Here is a 17,548-nt window from a genome sequence, read left to right as displayed (position 1 = left end):
TTTTTTTAAGATTTTATTTATTTGACAGAGATACAGCAAGAGTGGGAACACAAGCAGGGGGAGTGGGAGAGGGAGAAGCAGGCTTCCCACGGAGCAGGGAGCCCCATGCGGGGCTCAATCCCAGGACCCTGGGATCATGACTTGAGCCGAAGGCAGACGCTTAACAACTGAGCCACCCAGGCGTCCCTTAACTTGCTATCTTTAATATTATCATCATGATTATACTAAAACCACAGTAACTAATGCTACTACAACTATTATTTTTAGAGTTCTGCTTCTATCTTTCTTACAGAAGTAAGTCATTTTATTTTTATTTTTTTAAAGATTTTATTTATTTATTTGAGAGAGAGAGCACATGAGAGGGGGAAGGGTCAGAGGGAGAAGCAGACTCCCTGCTGAGCAGGGAGCCCGAGTGGGACTCGATCCCAGGACTCCAGGATCATGACCTGAGCTGAAGGCAGTCGCTTAACCAACTGAGCCACCCAGGCGCCTAGAAATAAGTCATTTTAATGAAAGGATGGAAAGGTTAAGGTTTGGGTGTTGGTTTGTGAATGATAGCTGTACTTGGACTGCTGTAATAAGGTCTGTCCCCAGCTGGACAAATTATCGTTAGATTTGAAGTCAGATTTGCCTTTAAAACCTAGTCTGTCTAGACAGGGCTGAAGGTTGGCTTGAATTTATGACATCTGGGTTCTCTACCTCCTTCCAACCCACGAAGAAGTTTTTAAAAATATTTTCTATAATATGAACTCTGGTACATGAAAAGTATTATGTGTATGCCAAGATGATGGAGAAAAAGAGAACAGAGAACATAGACAGCACCCATGTTTCTGAAATGCTTATTTTCTAAAGTCACCACCATTGCATTACAAATTTGGTATTCTTACTTCTCCTCTTTTCAGATGAGGAAACCTCAAAAACGTGTTGCCTTGGTTCACTCACTCAGCTACCATGTATTGAACTTGTCCTAAATGGCAAGCAGGAAACCAGGACTACTAACTGGTGTTTTCCCTGTACACGCCTGCCTGCTAATCCATAGAACACTCAAGATAAATATGTGGGTATCCTGACACCCAGAAATCTGCTCCTTTTCCCAGATCACACTGCCATGAAGAACAAAATTTAGAGACTATTACATGTTAATAAGAATCACTCTATTCCTCCCTAGGGAGGTTAACTCTGTTTATAGCACTTTCTGACAGTTTCCCATAGGCACAGTTTCTACCTTAATATCCTTAAAAAACTGGTTTCAGTTGATTTCTGTGTTTGTTTCTTTCATCAGGAAACTAATACAGAAAATTAGTCAACAAAAGTGTTGTTGAGCTATCAATTCTCTTATTGCTAGGTGGAGAACGTATCAGGTAGTATATTCAATAGAAATCATGTAGGAAAGAGAGCAGCTAGAAGCCCTTGTTTCTGACACCAGCTGTTCTAAAGAGCGCCATCAGTTATTTAAAATGTGTCTGCAAAAATAGCACATGCTATAAAAGGATTGCTGGGACTTTCTCCTATACCTCATGTGGGAAATAATTAATAAGGTCAATGTTCTCATGCTAACCCATGCTTGGAATATTAATAATTCCCAAAGTGACATGCCTGGCTCTGTGCTGTTTTCCATGTCGTAGTTTATTTATCCCCACAGGAATCCTATGCACTAGATACTATACTCATCCTATGAGCTTCATGCCACTTTGCAGATGAGGAAATTAGTGCACACAAAGGCTGCATCATTTATTCATGGTCTCATTTACTAATTATATGGCAGAGCTGGGGATCAAATTCGGGAAGTTTATGTCTAGAGCCTGAGCTCATAAACCATCCCACAACTTGCCCCTCTGCCTGAAGAAATGGGATGTTTCTACTGTGGTGTCAGTTTCTGCAGCCTTAGTTACATGCAGTATTTTAAGCTTTCTTATGATGTGTTCAAATGTTTCACATTAACAAAGGAGGTAAAAGGTAGGGTGTTAGTTTCTTTAAATAGAATTTAAAAGAAACACATTTGGCCACAGTGATATTCATCTTAATGTGTCTTTTGTGGGCTATACTAGAGGATTCTGAGAAGCTTTGGTCTAGGTTTAATTTAGGAAGTTGGGTGACTTCAGCAACCTGCTCAATCATCTCATTATTTATTCAGCAACTATTTGGAGGGCTTCTACTATATTATGTATAAATCATGGTCATGACTGGGAACACAAAGATTCATAAGTCCTTAAGAAGCTCAAAGTCAATGAGAAAGTGACGAGGGCTTGTCTGTACCTACCTCATAAAGATATCCACAAATACCCAGTGGACCAAGTGTGCAATCTCCCTGGGTGTAGCCGAGGGGTCATATTTGCCTTACCTTGAAAACTGAACTGGTTATTCTACAAGGAAAAATCATTGCTGAGGTGAGAGAAGCTAATACAGAGGTGTGAAGGTGTCAATGTTTTTGTTTTTGTTTTGATAAGATGGTAATAACATTACTTGGCTATGCGGTGACCCTGAGGTTTATGGTCTTTTTTTTTTTTTTTCTCCAGTATCCTAAAACCAGACAACACAGAGCTAGAGACAGGAGTAAAATTGAGGCTAGGAGTTCGTGGTGTCTATTAATAGCCCATTCTAGAAAGCTTTGGTTGGAGAAAATTAATTCCCACCCGTGACAAAGAATAGTGAAAATAAAGGCATGTTTAACCAATAGAAAGTACTGTTATCTTATTCTTTCCCTCACTAAATATAAATGTGTTTGTTGTATGCTGCTAATGCTTTTTTTAATTTTTATTTTTTTATTGTTTTGTTAATCACCATATATTACATCATTAGTTTTTGATGAAGTGTTCCATGATTCATTGTTTGTGCATAACACCCAGTGCTCCATGCAGAACGTGCCCCCTTGAATACCCATCACCAGGCTAACCCATCCCCCCTCCCTCCTCCCCTCTAGAACCCTCAGTTTGTTTTTCAGAGTCCATCATCTCTCATGGTTCATTTCCCCCTCTGACTTACTCCCCCTCATTCTTCCCCTCCTGCTATTTTCTTCTTTTTCTTTTTTCTTAACATATGTTCAATTATTTGTCGCAGAAGTACAAATCTGCAACTAAACAGTCTTGCACAATTCACAGCGCTCAACATAGCACATACCCTCCCCAATGTCTATCACCCAGCCACCCCATCCCTCCCACCCCCCACCACTCCAGCACCACTCAGTTTGTTTACTGAGATTAAGAATTCCTCATATCAGTGAGGTCACATGATACATGTCTTTCTCTGATTGACTTATTTCACTCAGCATAACACACTCCAGTTCCATCCAGGTCCTTGAAAATGGCAAGATCTCATTCCTTTTGATGGTTGCATAATATTCCATTGTGAATATATACCACATCTTCTTTATCAATTCACCTGTCGATGGACATCTTGGCTCTATCCACAGTTTGGCTATTGTGGACATTGCTGCTATAAACATTTAGGTGCACGTACCCTTTTGGATCCCTACATTTGTATCTTTGTGGTAAACACCCAGTAGTGCAGTTGCTGGATCGTATGGTACCTCTATTTTCAAGTGTTTGAGGAACCTCCATGCTTGTTTTCCGGAGTGGTTGCACCAGCTTGCATTCCCATCAACAGTGTAGGAGGGTTCCCCTTTCTCCACATCCCCGCCAACATCTGTCGTTTCCTGACTTGTTAATTTTAGCCATTCTGACTGGTGTGAGGTGGTATCTCATTGAGGTTTTGATTTGGATTTCCCTGATGCAGAGCGATGTTGAGCACTTTTTCATGTGTCTGTTGGCCATTTGGATGTCTTCTTTGGAAAAATGTCTGTTCCTGTCTTCTGCCCATTTCTTGATTGGATTATTTGTTCTTTGGGTGGTGAGTTTGATAAGTTCTTTATAGATTTTGGATACTAGCCCTTTATCTGATGTGTCATTTGCAAATATTTTCTCCCATTCTGTCGGTTGTCTTTTGGTTTTGTGGACTGTTTCTTTTGCTGTGCAAAAGCTTTTTATCTTGATGAAATCCCAATAGTTCATTTTTGCCCTTGCTTCCCTTGCCTTTGGCGATGTTTCTAGGAAGAAGTTGCTGCGGCTGAGGTTGAAGAGGTTGCGGCCTCTGTTCTCCTTTAGGATTTTGATGGACTCCTGTATCACGTTTAGGTTTTTCTACCATTTGGAGTCTATTTTGGTGTGTGGTGTCAGGAAATGGTCCAGTTTCATTCTTCTGCATGTGGCTGTCCAATTTTCCCAACACCATTTGTTGAAGAGACTGTCTTTTTTCCACTGGACATTCTTTCCTGCTTTGTCAAAGATAAGTTGACCATAGAGTTGAGGGTCCATTTCTGGGCTCTTGATTCTGTTCCATTGATCTATGTGTCTGTTTTTGTGCCAGTACCCTACTGTCTTGATGATGACAGCTTTGTAATAGAGCTGGAAGTCCGGAATTGTGATGCCGCCAGCTTTGCTTTCCTTTTTCAATATTCCTCTGGCTATTCGGGGTCTCTTCTGGTTCCATACAAATTTTAGGAGTATTTGTTCCATTTCTTTGAAAAAGGTGGATGGTATTTTGATGGGGATTGCATTGAATGTGTAGATTGCTCTAGGTAGCTTTGACATCTTCACAATGTTGGTTCTTCCAATCCATGAGCACGGAACGTTTTTCCATTTCTTTGTGTCTTCTTCAATTTCTTTCATGAGTATTTTATAGTTTTCTGAGTCCAGATCCTTTGCCTCTTTGGTTAAATTTATTCCTAGGTATCTTATGGTTTTGGGTGCAATTGTAAATGGGATTGACTCCTTGATTTGTCTGTCTTCTGTCTGGTTGTTGGTGTATAGGAATGCCACTGATTTCTGTGTATTGATTTTATATCCTGCTACCTTACTGAATTCCTATATGAGTTCTAGCAGTTTTGGGGTGGAGTCTTTTGGGTTTTCCATATACAGTATCCTATCATCTGCAAAGAGTGAGAGTTTGACTTCCTCTTTGCCGATTTGGATGCCTTTGATGTCTTTTTGTTGTCTGATTGCTGTGGATAGGACTTCTAATACTATGTTGAATAGCAGTGGTGAGAGTGGACATCCCTTCCGCGTTCCTGACCTTAGGGGAAAAGCTCTCAGCTTTTCCCCATTGAGAATGATATTGGCTGTAGGTTTTTCATAGATGGCTTTTATGATATTGAGGTATGTACCCTCTATCCCTATACTCTGAAGAGTTTTGATCAAGAAAGGATGCTGTACTTTGTCAAATGCTTTTTCTGCATCTATTGAGAGGATCATATGATTCTTGTTCTTTCTTTTGTTAATATATTGTATCACGTTGATTGATTTGTGGATGTTGAACCAACCTTGCAGCCCAGGGATAAATCCCACTTGGTCATGGTGAATTTCCTTTTAATGTACTGTTGGATCCTATTGGCTAGTATTTTGGTGTTTGCATCCATGTTCATCAAGGATATTGGTCTGTAATTCTCCTTTTTGATGGGGTCTTTGTGTGGTTTTGGGATCAAGGTAATGGTGGCCTCATAAAACGAGTTTGGAAGTTTTCCTTCCTTTTTTATTTTTTGGAACAGTTTCAGGAGAATAGGTATTAATTCTTCTTTAAATGTCTGATAGAACTCCCCTGGCAAGCCATCTGGCCCTGGGGTTTTGTTTCCTGGGAGATTTTTGATGACTACTTCAATTTCCTTAGTGGCTATAGGTCTGTTCAGGTTTTCTATTTCTTCCTGGTTCAATTTTGGTAGTTGATACATCTCTAGGAATACACCCATTTCTTCCAGGTTATCTAATTTGCTGGTATAGAGTTGCTCATAATATGTTCTTATAATTGTTTATATTTCTTTGGTGTTGGTTGTGATCTCTCCTCTTTCATTCATGATTTTGTTTTTTTGGGTCATTTCTCTTTTCTTTTTGATCAGTCTGGCCAGGGGTTTATCAGTCTTGTTAATTCTTTCAAAGAACCAGCTCCTAGTTTCGTTGATCTGTTCTACTGTTCTTTTGTTTTCTAGTTCATTGATTTCTGCTCTGATCTTTATGATTTCTCTTCTCCTGCTGGGTTTAGGCTTTATGTGCTGTTCTTTCTCCAGCTCCTTTAGGTGTAGGGTTAGGTTGTGTATTTGAGACCTTTCTTGTTTCTTGAGAAAGCCTTGTATTGCTATATATTTTCTTCTCAGGAGTGCCTTTGCTCCATCCCAAAGATTTTGAACAGTTGTGTTTTCATTTTCATTGGTTTCCATGAATTTTTTTAATTCTTCTTTAATTTCCTGGTTGACCCATTCATTCTTTAGGAGGATGCTCTTTAGCCTCCATGTATTTGAGTTCTTTCCGACTTTCCTCTTGTGATTGAGTTCTAGTTTCAAAGCATTGTGGTCTGAAAACATGCAGGGAATGATCCCAATTTTGGTACCGGTTGAGACCTGATTTGTGACCTAGGATGTGAACAATTCTGGATAATGTTCCATGGGCTCCTGAGAAGAATGTGTGTTCCGTTGCTTTGGGATGGAATGTTCTGAATATATCTGTGAAGTCCATTTGGTCCAGGGTGTCATTTAAAGTCTTTATTTCCTTGTAGATCTTTTGCTTAGATGATCTGTCCATTTCAGTCAGGGGGGTGTTAAAGTCCCCCACTATTATTGTATTGTTGTCAATGTGTTTCTTCGCTTTTGTTATTAATTGCCTTATATAATTGGCTTCTCCCATGTTCGGGGCATAGATATTTACAATTGTTAGATCTTCTTGTTGGATACACCCTTTAAGTAGCATTAGTGTCCTTCCTCATCTCTTATTACAGTCTTTGTTTTAAAATCTAATTTGTCTGATATAAGGATTGCCACCCCAGCTTTCTTTTGGTGTCCATTAGCATGGTAAATGGTTTTCCACCCCCTCACTTTCAATCTGGGGGTGTTTTTGGGTCTAAAATGAGTCTCTTGCCGACTGCATATTGATGCGTCTTGTTTTTTAATCCAATCTGATAGCCTGTGTCTTTTGATTGGGGCATTTAGCCCATTTACATTCAGGGTAACTGTTGAAAGGTATGAATTTAGTGCCATTGTATTGCCTGTAAGGTGACTGTTACTGTATATTGTCTCTGTTCCTTTCTGATCTATGCTGCTTTTAGGCTCTCTCTTTGCTCATGGGACCCCTTTCAATATTTCTTGGAGGGCTGGTTTCATGTTTGCAAATTCCTTTAGTTTTTGTTTGTCCTGAAATGTTTTGATTTCTCTTTCTATTTTCAATGACAGCCTAGCTGAATATAGTATTCTTGGCTGCATATTTTTCTCATTTAGTGCTCTGAAGATATCTTGCCAGTCCTCTCTGGCCTGCCAGGTCTCTGTGGATAGGTCTGTTGCCAATCTAATATTTCTACCATTGTAGGTTACATATCTCTTCTCCCGAGCTGCTTTCAGGATTTTCTCTTTGTCTCTGAGACTCGTAAGTTTTACTATTAGATGTCGGGGTGTTGACCTATTTTTATTGATTTTGAGAGGGGTTTTCTGTGCCTCCTGGATTTTGATGCCTGTTTCCTTCCTCACATTAGGGAAGTTCTCTGCTATTATTTGCTCCAATATACCTTCTGCCCCTCTCTCTCTTTCTTCTTCTTCTGGGATCCCAATTATTCTAATGTTGTTTCGTCTTATCGTATCACTTATCTCTCGAATTCTGCCCTCGTGATCCTCTAGTTGTTTATGTCTCTTTTTCTCAGCCTCTTTATTTTCCATCATTTGGTCTTCTATATCGCTGATTCTCTCTTCTGCCTCATTTATCCTAGCAGTTAGTGCCCCCATTTTTGATTGCACCTCATCAATAGCCTTTTTGATTTTGACTTGGTTAGATTTTAGTTCTTTTATTTCTCCAGAAAGGTTTCTCTAATAACTTCCACGCTTTTTTCAAGCCCAACTAGTATCTTTAAAGTCATGATTCTGAACTCTAGGTCCGACATCGTACTAATGTCCGTATTGAGTAGGTCCCTGGCTGACGGTACTACCTCTTGTTCTTTTTGCTGAGGTGATTTTTTTCATCATGTCATTTCATCCAGAGGAGAATAGATGAATGAGAGAACAAAATGCTAACTGGTTAACAATGTCCCCAGCAAATAAACTGTATACAAATCAGAAAAGACCTGAAACCAGGGGAAAAGAAAGGGAAAGAAAGAAAAAAGAAAGAGAAAAAGAAAGAAAAAAGAAAAAAAAGGATAAAAACAAAAACAGAACAATACAAAAAAAGCAGAATGTGATCAAATATGATCAGGCTAGTGCATAGATCAGTGCCACACACTAGATTTTGGGCGTATTTTGGTCTGTTAGAAAAAAGTGCCTCCTAAAATTTTAAAGGAAGAAAGACATATATGTACAAAATAAGGTTCGATACAATGAAGGGATGGTAGATGACTGTAAAGATGAAAATTATAAAAGATTTCATAAAAGGAATTGATAAGATACATTGTTTGAAAACAGAAGATTTCAAAAAAAAAATGGAAATGGGGAGAGAATGTGGTCAGGCAGGAGAGTAGAAGAAAGCCATACACTAGTGATTTAGGGTATATTTTGATCTTTTAGAAGAAACTGTATCTTAAAATTTTAAAGAGAGAATAACTTATAAATATATGCCAAAAATAAGGGTAACTTCTATGAAGGGATAAAATATGACTCTAAAAATGAAAAATAAAAAATGTTTTTTTTTTTTTAAAAAGGGATTGATAAGATGTTGGTTGAAAAAGGGAAGAAGAAAAATTAAAAAAAACAGTTAAAAAAATGAACTATGATGAACTAATGAATCATGGTAAAAAAAAAACCCATGAATTCTATGTGTAGTATTCACCTAGCGCTGGAGTTCTCCCGTTCTCCTTGATCGGTAAACTTGGTCTTGGCTTGCTGGCTGTTTGTGCTGATCTTCTGGGAGAGGGGCCTGTTGCCATGGTTCCCAAATGTCTTTGCCGGAGGCGGAATTGCCCCGCCCTTGTTGGTCCGGGCTAAGCAAGCTGCTCGGGTTTGCTCTCAGGAGCTTTTGTTCCCTGCAAGCTCTCGGTACAGCTTTGGAGGACCAGGGCAAAAATGGTGGCCTCCCAATCTCCACCCGGAGGAGCTGAGAACTCGGGGCCCCTCTCCTCAGTGTGCCCCCAGAGAAAAGCAGTCACTCCCGTCTCCCCGGTCTCCGGCCGCACTCCGTGCTCACCCAGTCTGTGACCGAGCGTTTGTATCTCTGGCACCGGACCCCGTGTGGAGTCTCCAAACCCAGCAGATCCCTGCGGTGCGCTCCCGCGCCGTTCCTCCCGGGGGAGGGAGGGGAGTCTCCCCAGCTCTGCTGCTTGTTGGGTCCCTGCTGGAGGACCAGTGGCCCGATTGGGCCACGGATCACAGTTTATGGCAACCCCGAGCTGAGAGCCCGCTCCTCGGCTCCGTCTCTGCTGCCGGCTTCCCCGCTTCGATACCTGGGAGCTCTGCCGCACTCAGGCACCCCTGGTCTTTCTGTGACCCCGAGGGTCCTGAGAGCACACTGTCCCATGAGGATTCCACCCCCCGCTTAGCCACTGCAGCGACGTCCCTCAGCGGAGCCGACTTCTCAAAGGTCCGATTTTGTCTCCGCAGCTCTATCACTTGCAAGAAACGGCCGACGGAGGCCCCCTCCCCCGCCGTCTATCCTCCCGAATATCACCTCGGATTCATGTCTCCGCACATCCTACCTTCCAGAAAGTGGTCGCTTCTCTGTTCAGAGTTGTTGTTGCTCTCCTCTTCATCTCCTGTTGAGTTCGTAGGTGTTCTGAATGGTTTGATCCCTATTCAGCTGAATTCCTGAGACCAGACAAAATCTAGGTCTCCTACTCCTCCGCCATCTTGCTCCACCCCCCGCTGCTAATGGTTTTGACCTGAAGAGAATAAATTGTCTTTTGAGCCTTCATTCCTTGGATCATAGAAAATGTTATAAAAAGCCTAAGGTGAGCACAGGGCATTTGAATGTTAGGTTCAGGGAAGAAAATACATCAGTTGAGGGGTTCCTTGATCTGTCTGTCAAATGATGATATTTATAGCTAGCCACCCTCTTCTTTTGTCTCCCGTCGTGACAAGGGCCTCTGGATATGGTAAATACAGCCAGAGAACTGATTGGCCATTATGTCTTCTTTTTCTTTATTTTCCCCTGTCCCCAGTACCCTGATATTCTCCAGAACTCTGCAAAGTTCTTTTGTCTAGGTGTTTATAAATTCATTCCTGCTCCTAAGAAAGGCTCGACGGATAACTGATTTGTGGAGCTGGAGCCTTTAAGTCAGCAGCTTCCCAGTTGCCTGCTTCTCATCCTACACTTACTGTCACCTCTTGGTTCATGTGACTGTCATTAGAGAAACTCATCTCCAGACAGGATGTATATATATATGGTTTGTGGCTCATTATAAATGACAGGTCTTGCTGCTGATGCCTTATGTATATTGTTCAGACCTCCAACTTAGATCTTATCTTCCTACTACCAAGATCCCTGACACTTGATTATTCATTTTCTCAAATAAGATCTCTGACTCTTGCAGCCTGAATTTCTAAATCTGTTTAGAATGACAATAAGCATGCTACCATCCATGCTGTTACCACACTTGACCTCTTGTTTGTTTTGACACAACTGTTCTTTATAGCTTATGTCCCTACAACTCAGTGTACCATCCTCCTTTGAAATATTTTATCCCTTATCAGATCTTGACTGCCTAGGAATGATTCCAAGTGAAAATAATGTGGCAGTTTGTTATAACTTTGTCACATATAGTGGATGTTTAAGGAAGTTTATTTAATGAGTGAAGGATTGAAAAATGTATGGATGAATGTAAGAAACTAGTAGCAAAGAACTGAAATAAAATCAACAATAAGGAACAAATCAAAATTGCTAGAAAAAGAGAAAAGAAAAAAAAACAAACAAGAAAATGCCATAAAAAAAATCCCAGAGTAAAAAAGTGACAGTACTGATAAATCTTTAATAGTAAATTCATGCAGGTGTGAAAACTGGGAGTTACATTTTCTAATGTTATTGTTTGGCTAAAGTTAGATTTTGAGTGATTTTTTTTTAACTGATCCTCCAGGAGATTCTCATAGACACCAAAGTTTGAGACTTTTTTTGATGTATAATTGACAGAACATTATATTAGTTTCAGGTGTACAAAATAATGATTCAATATTCGTATATAATTGAAAGTGATCACCACAGTAAGTCTAGCTAACATCTATCACCACATGTTGTTACAATCTCTTTTTCTTGCGATAACTTTTAAGATTTATTCTCTTAGTAACTTTCAAATATGCAATACAGTATTATTAACTATAGTTACTATTATGCTGTGCATTACATCTCCATGAGTTATTTATTTTTTAATGGAAGTTTGTACCTTTTGAGCCCCTTTATCCATTTTGCCTACCCCCCACCTTTCTTCCACATCTTCATTAACACTTGTTATTTCTCGTCCTTTTAATAATAGCCATTCTAACAAGTGTGAGGTGATGTCTCATTGTGGTTTTAATTTGCATTTCCCTGATGATGAGTGATGTTGAGCATCTTTTCATGTACCTGTTGGACATCTGCATATCTTTTTTTTTTTTTTTTTTTTGAAAAATGTCTGTTCAGGTCTTCTGCCCGTTTTTTAGTCAGTTTTTTTTTCTGCTATTGAGTCATGTGAGTTCTTTATATATTTTAGATATACAGATAACCCCTTATCAGTTATATGATTTGTAAATATTTTCCTCCATTCAGTAGGTTGCCTTTTCATTTTGTTGATGATTTCCCTTGCTGTGCAGAAGCTTATTAGTTTGATATAGTCCCATTTGGGGCAGTGTTGGTAAATCTTTAACAGCAAATTTATCTGAGTGTGAAAACTTGGGTGTTATGCTTTCTAAAGTTATTGTTAGGGTAATGTTAGATTTGGGGTAATTCTTGCTTCACCTATGCCAGGGGCTTTCAAAATGCCATACATACGTTGCTGGTTTTTAAAGAGTCATGTTTTACAGTGACTTAATGGGAATTTCTACAACATAGTATCCTAGAGTTATGACAATTGTTGGCAATATTGTTGAAGTTGTGAAGACTCAGCAAGGAAGCAAATGAAAGGGATAGTAGCTGCCTAATTGCCTCTAGAACAACAGGGGAGAGGCCACAGTATTTGCAATGAGAAAAGAAAAGAAAAAGAAAAATCATTAGGGAATTTACATGTATTTTTAAGTTTCAAAGGGATTAATATGTGATAATGACTGAAAGTTAAGAATCTATATGAGTGATGTTTACTCCTTAGAAAATGCATGCTACAGTTAATGAATCAAACAGAGATTGAGATATTTGTGTTACATATAGATGTTTTTCCATTTCAGATCAGTATAAGATATGCATATATCATATGTACATACAAACACGCATTCCTAACCTCAGAATCAGGAGTTCTAAGGAATCCTGTCAATATTCTGCTCTCAATTTGATGAGTGATCTTGAGCAGATCAACTCAATATTGCTTTTCTAGACACAGTCCACATTTTTTAACATGGTGTATGAGGTTTATATTGTCTGACCCACCCAGCCATATAGAATTACATGTGGTTTCCAGAATATACCACTCTTTCCTGTGCTGCCATGTTCTTTGAACATGAAATGTGGGCTTTTTTTTTCTTATTTTTATGTTGTTTTGTTTTACCTGAAACACTCTTTTTGATCTGCCTCATTATCTGGTTGTCTTTAAAGGTAACTTAGATATCACCACTTCTTTTAGTGCTATAGTCCTCAACCTGCAGTTGTAACCTTTGAAGATTGCAGATTAATTTAGAAAAGATAGAGGCTGGTCTCTTGGGTGCCTTTATTTTTTTATTTTATTTTATATTTTTAAAGATTTTATTTATTTATTTGAGAGAGAGAATGAGAGACAGAGAGCACGAGAGGGAAGAGGGTCAGAGGGAGAAGCAGACCCCCCGCCAAGCAGGGAGCCCGATGTGGGACTCGATCCCGGGACTCCAAGATCATGACCCGAGCTGAAGGCAGTCGCTTAACCAACTGAGCCATCTTGGGTGCCTTTATTAATGTTTAGAAACATCCTTGCCTCATGAGAGGATGGACAGGTGATACAATGTCCCATGCCTGACTCAAGGAAGACATTAATAAAGAGGTTATAAATAATCTCTTTGCCCATTATTCCTATGTCATGCCCATTTGCCTTCCATCCCCATAACAACCTGCTTCCCAGGTTGAGCAACTGATCTTTAACAAAAGAGACATGAAGGGTGGATGCTGATAATTGCATTTCTTGTTTTTTTTTTTTTTTACTTCCAATGAAGGCATATCCACCAATCTCAGTGTTAATTTAACTTGCTGTGCCCACCACTCACACCAAAAATCCTACAGTTTTTACAGGTAGGAGAAGATTTCACTATTTTTTTTATTAATCCTTTGAGATTTTGTGTAATTTTTGTTTGTTTGTTTATTTGTTTTTACTGGAAACACTCTTTCCCATTTATTCTTGCCTGGGCTGACTGATACAGCAGAACCTCAAAGGGTGAGAGATCCATAAATCTGACTTTTAAAAGCTTATAGCAGGTGTAAAGAAGAGACAACTAGATTCCTGAGAGGCAGAAGTGGCTTTTCCACAGACAAATACCTACCTTATCATGGCAGAGAGGGAAGGAAAAGTCAGTTCTAATTATGAGCTCATTGTTTACACCCACATCTGACATTGGAGAACAGAAGTGTTAATGAACAGGGCAGGTTTTCTTCCCATTAGAGAGACTCAAGTTGATGTTTAAAGAACAAGAACTCATCATCCTTTAGGATGGGAGGGAAAGAGATTTGAGAAGTGCAACAGACCTTAATTTGGGTTGCACATTAGAATTATTCTGGAGGTTATAAAAATATCAATGCCCTGGTCCACATTACCAAAGATTGACTTATTTGGCCAAAAGTATGGTATATATCACGAATATTGTGTGTACTCAATATGTCATGTAGATTATATAACCTTTTTGTGCCCTAGTTTCCTTGTTTATAGAATAGTGATTGTAACAATATATCTTATTGGGTAGCTGTAAGAAATAAAGTAATCCACATAAAATCTTAGAATAGTGCTTGAAACAGACAAAACATTCTATAAATGTTAGACATTGTTATTCATATTATTATTAATATGTTTTCCACTTTTCCACTTGTTGAAATAATCCATTAGAGAGGGGGTTGGCATTGTAGGTTTAGTACATAATTCAGTTTGAATTTGGTTTCATCATTCAGAGTGAACATTAAGGTTTTTGAGAGCAGGGACATTGGCTTACTCATCACTATATCTCCAGTGCCTAGTCCAGTGTAGAAATTGGGAGATGCTCAGTAAATATGCATCAGAAAAATGGATAAGCCAACAAACCAAGACATATCTATCACCGCACAGTTATTTTAAATAGTATCAGAATAGAACCTGGATAAAGCTATCATTTTGGCTAGAAAGAAATGAACCTAATAGAGAAAATCGAAACTAAGATATAATTAAAGCTGCATTCCAGCACCTTGTTGGAGACATGCTCAAAGATAAGAACTATTCTGCATTTCATGACCTTGGAAAGAAAAAGGCATTGCTGTAGCATTGCAAGAATGGATGAGATGGTGGGGGTACAAGTGTCTGTTGGAATAAATAAACCCCCAAAAAAGGATGGTCTACTCTGGAATTAAATGAAAGAAAAATCCAAAGCTGGCCAATAGATATTTTACTACTACATACATACATACATACATACATACATACAGGTTAAAAAAATGTTAGGAATGAGAGAGCTAATATTTGAAATGTAGAAATGCCTATACTGCCAGAAAGGACTGAAAAAATTTTCAGACTCTATGCTTTCATAATTTTGGGGAAGCAAATAGGTCAGATAGACAAAGGCCTAGTTACACAAAAACAAAGAACTTATTTGACCTACTTAAAATAGGAAAACAGAGGGGCACCTGAGTGGCTCAGTCGTTAAGCATCTGCCTTCAGCTCAGGTCATGATCCCAGGGTCCTGGGATTGAACCCTGCATCGTGCTCGCTGCTCAGCCGGAAGCCTGATTCTCCCTCTCCCACTCCCCCTGCTTGTGTTCCCTCTCTCGCTGTCTCGCTCTCTCTGTCAAATAAATAAATAAAATCTTGAAATAAAAGGAAAACAGAGTTTTGACTCACCAATGTGGATAACTGATAGATACAGAAAATGGCATAGAAAGAAACTGTAGTAAATCACTAGGAAATAATAAAATTACAATAAACAATAATAATATAATTTATAACAATTATTATTTTAATATTTTATCATTTAATAATTTATTATAATAATAAAATTCTCAGATTTGAATTCCTAGAAAAAGTTGGTTTAAATTCTAACCCTAACACTTTCTTAGAGTGATAGTACATTTGATTCCTAATTTTTAAAATGGGAAACAAACATTGATACATATTGTCATATGTAATCATCATGATATGTTAAAATGTTTATTTCAGTGCCTTAAATATTCTCAGTGCATAAAAACTTTTAGTTGTAATTTTTCTCAGTTATTGCAAGATTTGCAAGTATTTAATGTTTTTTTCATAAGAAGATAAATTTTTTCAAGGATCAAAGCTGTTCAAAACTTAAAGAGCTACTTGAGTTGTATTAACCTCATGCTTCTAACAGTGCAAGTATCCAAGGAAATTTGCAGTAAAAAGTATTCTTATATCACTAATGATAAGCCTTATAATATTAGTAATACAATTTGTAGTAGTGATTTATAGACCAAGAGATATTTTCCATACTTTATTACATGGCAAGTGGAGTAGAGGGATCATTTTAAGTGAATTATGAAATCCCTTCTCAGACATTGTAATTCTTCTTTTTTTTCACCTAGGGATTTTATTTGTTTATTTCATTTTTTAAATTTTATTATGTTATGTTAATCACCATACATTACATCATTAGTTTTTGATGCAGTGTTCCGTGATTCATTGTTTGCATATGACACCCAGTGCCCCATGCATAACATGCCCTCTTTAATACTCATCACCAGGCTAAACCATCCCCCCACTCCCTCCCCTCCAGAACCCTCAGTTTGTTTCTTAGAGTCCAAAGTCTTTCATGGTTCATCTCTCCCTCCGATTTTCCCCCCTTCATTTTTCCCTTCCTACTATCTTCTTTTTTTTTTTTAACATATAATGTATTATTTGTTTCAGAGGTACAGGTCTATGATTCAACAGTCTTACACAATTCACAGCGCCCACCATAGCATAGACTCTCCCCAATGTCTATCACCCAGACACCCGATCCCTCCCACCCCACCCCCACTCCAGCAACCCTCAGTTTGTTTCCTGAGATTAAGGATTCCTCATATCAGTGAGGTCATATGATACATGTCTTTCTCTGATTAACTCATTTCGCTCAGCATAATACCCTCCAGTTCCATCCACGTCATTGCAAACGGCAAGATTTCATTCCTTTTTTTAAAAATTTTTATTGTTATGTTAATCACTATACATTACATCATTAGTTTTTGATGTAGTGTTCCATGAGTCATTGTTTGTGCATAACACCCAGTGCTCCACGCAGAACGTACCCTCTTAAATACCCATCACCAGACTAACCCATCCCCCCACCTCCCTCCCCTCTAAAACCCTCGGTTTGTTTTTCAGTGTCTATGTCTCTCATGGTTCGTCTCCCCCTCCGATTTACTCCCTTTCATTCTTCCCCTCCTGCTATCTTCTTCTTCTTTTTTTTTCTTAACATATATTGCATTATTTGTTTCAGAAGTAAAGATCTGTGATTCAACAGTCTTGCACAATTCACAGCACTCACCATAGCACATACCCTCCCCAATGTCTATCACCCAGCCACCCATTCCCTCCCACCCCTCCACCACTCAGCAACCCTCAGTTTGTTTCCTGAGATTAAGAATTCCTCATATCAGTGAGGTCATATGACACATGTCTTTCTCTGATTGACTTATTTCACTCAGCATAACACCCTCCAGTTCCATCCACATAGTTGCAAATGGCAAGATCTCATTCCTTCTGATAGCTGCATAATATTCCATTGTGTATATATACCACCTCTTCTTTATCCATTCATCTGTCGATGGACATCTTGGCTCTTTCCACAGTTTGGCTATTGTGGACATCGTTGCTCTAAACATTGGGGTGCATGTACCCCTTCGGATCCCTACATTTGTATCTCTGTGGTAAATATCCAGTAGTGCAATTGCTGGATTGTATGGTAGCTCTATTTTCAACTGTTTGAGGAACCTCCATACTATTTTCCAGAGGGGTTGCACCAACTTGCATTCCCACCAACAGTGTAGGAGGCTTCCCCTTTCTCCGCATCCTGCCAACATCTCTCATTTCCTGACTTGTTAATTTTAGCCATTCTGACTGGTGTGAGGTGGTATCTCATTGAGGTTTTGGTTTGGATTTCCCTGATGCCGAGTGATGTTGAGCACTTTTTCAAAATATGTCTGTTGGCCATTTGGATGTCTTCTTTGGCAAAATGTCTGTTCATGTCAGACATTATAATTCTAAATAATAACAAGTTTGAATATAGTCTCCAACCACACTTAAGTTCTTAATAACTCAGTATCTCATTACACAAGGTACATAAATA

Source organism: Eumetopias jubatus, unplaced genomic scaffold, assembly GCF_037043125.1.
Source record: "Eumetopias jubatus isolate StellerSeaLion01/CBP00866 unplaced genomic scaffold, mEumJub1_p1.0 scaffold_1, whole genome shotgun sequence".
Taxonomy (NCBI): Eukaryota; Metazoa; Chordata; class Mammalia; order Carnivora; family Otariidae; genus Eumetopias; species Eumetopias jubatus.
This window is presented reverse-complemented; position numbering follows the sequence as displayed.